We start from the raw sequence: 4911 nt of genomic DNA, 5'->3' as shown, positions 1-4911 counted from the left end.
AAACATCATATGATTTCACTCATATGTGGAATATAAGAAATAGTGAAATGGAGTATAAGGGAAAGGAAGGGAATTGAGTGGTAAAAATTAGAGAGGGAGACAAACCATGAAAGACTCCCAACTCTGGGAAACAAAGGATTGCAGGAGGGGAGGTGGTGATGGGGGGATGAGGTGACTGGGTGATGGGTACTAAGGAGGGCACTTGATGGGATGAGCACTGGATGTTATACTACATGTTGGCAAATTGAACTTAAATTTTAAAAAATGAATAAATATATAAATAAATGGTTGTATTATAAATGGAGGATGAATTGAAAAAGAATGAACTATCTAAAGAAAACAAGAAAAAGGAGTAAAAATAATGGCTAATCAGTGCATTAGCTAAAGAAATCCATGACTATAAGCTTAAGAGACGGTTTCAAAACAAACATTAAAGAAGTTTTCTTTCTGGCCCCAAAAAAGGAATAGAGAAGTCAAAGGAACTTAAGTTAAAAGCAAAATTAAATATGTAGGAACTTATAAATGTTACAAAAAATATAACATGCAACTTTGTGCTAATAAATTTGAATATAGTGTTTTCATTCATTAATCATTAATAAGATAATGCAAGCCACCAAAATTCACAAGGATTTATGAAATTTCAATTTTGGAAATTTAAAAAATGTTTTTTCTCCGTTACTGCTTATTAAGTTTTTACACACACATTCACACACACACGATTTGTACATACATATATAGTAATATAACAATTCCAGGCCCATGTGAGTTTAATTTTTTGTTTTAATTTCTCATTCCCAAGAATATTGATCCCAATTATATGTGCCATTCCAGAATTTTTAAAAAAAAGATTCTCCAGTCTGACAAAATCTCTATGTAAAACTTGACATAGATAAAATAAGAAAAGTACAGCTTCAACTGTACATAAATACAGATGCAAAATTCCTAACAAAAACTTGGCAGATTATACTTTGTAATTTAAAAGATGATAAGTCACTACCAAATTGGGCTAGTTTAAGGAATGAAGAATGATTCAGAATTAAAAATGAGTGAATTTTATCTCATGTAAATGACACCTCAATAAAGCTTATAATTTTCAAGTATGAGATTGTCTAATATTTATAAACCACATAATCACATCAAATATGTGTGTATATCTATATATATTTTATATATATATATTTTATATATAGAGATATAACATATAAAAATAGAAGATGTACATTACATTGGCACAGACAAACAGACCACAGGAAATATAACAAAATGTTTGGTGATAGACTTATGGGCAATGTTTATTTTTCTTCATGTTTTTTCTTCTTTTTTTGTAGTTCTCAAATCATCTGCCAACAACATAAGACAACATCATAATACTATGAAGAAAAATATACAAATGACTGTTCAGCCTCTCATTGGAATTAAGCTCTTTATAGATCTTGGATACTTGCCCTTTATCTGATAGCTCATTTGCAAATATCTTCTCCCATCCTGTAGGTTGTCTTTTAGTTTTGTTGACTGTTTCTTTTGCTGTGCAGAAGCTTTTTATCTTGATGAAGTCCCAATAGTTCATTTTTGCTTTTTTTCCCTTGCTTTCATAGATGTATCTTGCAAGAAGTTGCTGTGGCCAACTTCAAAAAGATTGTTGCCTGTGTTCTCCTCTAGGATCTTGATGGATTCTTGTCTCACATTTAGATCTTTCAACCATTTTCAGTTTATTTTTGTGTCTGGTGTAAGAGAATGGTCCAGCTTCATTCTTCTGCATGTGGCTGTCCAATGTTCCCAACACCGTTTATTGAAGAGACTGTCTTTTTTCCAGTGGATAGTCTTTCCTGCTTTGTCGAATATTAGTTGACCATAAAGTTGAGGGCCCACTTCTGGATTCTCTGTTCTGTTCCATTGATCTATGTGTCTTTGTGCCAGTGCCACACTGTCTTGATGATCACAGCTTTGTAGTACAGCTTGAAATCTGGCATTGTGATGCCCCTGGCATTGGCTCGAAAAAAAAAAAAAAAGGAATTAAGCAATCAAATGTATGTAGTTTATGAAAAAAAAAAACCTATGGTATTTTGTTTTTGATGCATGTCAGTATATAAGCTTCTTTGGAAATATGTCTTTTTAGGATTTTATTTATGTATTCACGAGAGACACAGAGAGAGAGGCAGAGACAAAGGCAGAGGGAGAAGCAGGTTCCATGCAGGGAGCCTGATGTGGGACTCAATCCCAGGATGCTGGGATCTGGACCTGAGCCAAAGGCAGACACTCAACCACTGAGCCACCCAGATACCCTAAGGGATGAGTCTTAAGTCTGAAAATACTACCCTACTCAGCAATAGCAACGCAATGAAATGAACCAGCAATCTCAAAACTGCCTCCAAATCTTGATTTACACATTGGTTTTTATTTAGTTACTGTTAATTCTTCACACTCTCTTTTAGTGATAATTGATTACAGGTTGATTAAATAGAAACAAACAAAAAAAAAGAATGTTGGTGATTTTTTTTTTTCCTCCAAAAAGTGCCCCAGTAATTCCTGGAATGGATAAACGACTTAACGCTCTGATATTTCATGTTAAACTTTCTGCCTTTAAACAACAACAACATTTTCTTAATGAGTTTTGGACGTTATTTAGCCAGAAAGAAGTCCTATCTATAAAATTCAACCGTTGAATTTTATAATCTTATTCTGTAACAAAACTGGCATCCCCTCCATTTAAATGTATAGACATTTCATACCAGATTATCAGTTCTGATGACTAATGAACGCAAATGATTTTGTTCTTTTTGGGATTCATATTTTATTGGCTCACTGTGGCTGATCTACTTCTATTGAAATCTCTTTAGAGTACATGTGTAAACAGCATCAATGGGTTTTTCCTGTTTTCGGATTAAGAGTAAAAGAGGTAGAGTTGAATATTATGAAAGTATTTTAAAAATATTTCTGGTGTATGAATCCGAAAACTTGTTTGGAAATGTACTGAACTGGAATTAATTGGTATTCTGATTTCATTCCTAATGTTCTGCTGCTCTATTGTTTGAAAAATAAATGAAGAGAAGAGTACTGAGCTGTTAAGACCGAATGATCTATTGACTATCTAATTAATGTGCTGGGCCATTTCATTAGCATTCAGATGTTTTATGTAGATTGACAAAGCTCCTGTGGTTTTGTAATTTGTGGAAAGATTGGGAATTTAGATGACCACTCGGGCACAGAGGCCAGGGTAGCGTCTGAAGGGGGCAAGATTTGGAGAGATCCTAGGGAAACTGTAGCTCCTAGGTCCTGAGTATCTCACCCTTCAGGTGGATGTCAGTAGCCTGAAAGTGGTCCTGAGGACAAACGGTGGCCTTTTTTTTAAAAGCAAATACAACCCACATCTCCCTTCCACAGTGAAGAAACTATCTCAACTCTCCATCCCTCGGGTTCCTTATTGATGACGTGGTCCCTGATGCATCTTCTAGCTCTGATCCCTCATTCGAACCATGAGTTTATAATCACCTGAGGCATCATCTCTCCCACATCATCGCTTTGGAAGACAACACACTTGTGATTAGAATGGGGTCATTTTTTCAATATGATATTTGTGCATGTGGAAAGAGAGCATGGAAAAAAAGAACAAGTTTTTAATTGCTTAGAGCCACTTCATGAACCAGAGGAGAAAATGCTTATTCATTTAATAGTTAATATTACTCAAATAGGTCGACAAATACGCTATCTTCCTCAAGTCCACGATCTATTGCTTTTTCTCCCACATTAACCAAGCATACTGCCTGCCAGGTACTGGGATTACAATGATAAATAAACAAACAATGAACAAACAAAGATCTCTGCCTTCTGGGACCTCCAACATAGCTGGAATGTATCTAGTCAGCAAATCAGACAAGAACCCCAAAAGAAGCACGAAGCGTCCTAGGTACAAAGGAAACAAACAGAGGGGTATGCCCCAGCATATGAGGTAGAACCTTTATAGAGGATCTTTTCTGTGAAGAGATGACATTTTACCCTGAGACTCTGAAGGAGGCAAAGCTCACCAAACAAAAGCCAGGGGAGGGCTTTCTTGATAAGGCAGCAGCAGGTGAAGAGGCCAGGAGATGGCAGAGAGCTCGGTGTGTTCAAGGAACTGGCAGCAAGCAGGTGAGCTTCAGTGTGGTTAACAGCCCAAGCTGCAAAGAGCTGGGAAGTGAGGTTGCAAAGGAGTCCAGCCAGCTCCTGCAGAGTCTTCTCAGATGCAGAGGCATCTGGATTCCGTTCCACACACAGTGGTTTCATTCAGGGAAACGATTTGTATATTTTATTGGAGCATATAATGCCTATATAGAAAGGTGTAATGGTAGATTGCTGTGAGGTGTGCAGTTGTCAAATCAAATGCAAGACACAAAGTAGAACCTTGCCAGCACCCCAGAACCCCCTGCCTCCCCTTTGTCACTCAAAGCCACCTTCCCTCCCTCCATGGCAAATGATAGTTTTACTTCCATACTAATAATTTTCTTGCTTTCCATTATACTTTTCCCATCTAAACACGAATGGCTAAACACTACATACAGCTCGGCTTTCCAGGTTTTTAAACTTAAATGAAACTGTTCTTTGTATCAGTTTGTGTCTGGGTTCTTTTGCTAAGTATTATTGATACAGGGGGCACCTGGTTGGCTCAGTGGGACGAGCACATTACTCCCCATATCCCTGCAGTGAGTTCCAGCCCCACCCACATTGGGTACAGAGATTCCTTAAAAAAACCTTAAAAAAAACCCACAAGAAGTATTATTGATACAATTTATTTATTTTTTTTAGATTTATTTTTTATTGGTGTTCAATTTACTAACATACAGAATAACCCCCAGTGCCCGTCACCCATTCACTCCCACCCCCCGCCCTCCTCCCCTTCTACCACCCCTAGTTCGTTTCCCAGAGTTAGCAGTCTTT

General features: G+C 37.0%; 1 long non-coding RNA gene across 1 annotated transcript; it reads right to left on the bottom strand.

Annotated features, from left to right (window-relative positions):
- Positions 1-1276: 1276 nt before the first annotated feature.
- LOC125753528 (uncharacterized) lies at positions 1277-4294 on the bottom strand. Its single transcript, XR_007405583.1, has 2 exons — positions 4023-4294; positions 1277-1980 (listed from the first exon to the last, which is right to left on the bottom strand). It is a non-coding gene; the product is annotated as an uncharacterized LOC125753528 (long non-coding RNA).
- Between the last annotated feature and the right edge of the window lie 617 nt (positions 4295-4911).

The sequence above is a fragment of the Canis lupus genome, chromosome 24, assembly GCF_003254725.2.
Source record: "Canis lupus dingo isolate Sandy chromosome 24, ASM325472v2, whole genome shotgun sequence".
NCBI classification, from domain to species: domain Eukaryota; kingdom Metazoa; phylum Chordata; class Mammalia; order Carnivora; family Canidae; genus Canis; species Canis lupus.
The sequence above is the reverse complement of the archived record's forward strand: the minus strand, read 5'-3'. Positions and strand labels throughout refer to the sequence as shown.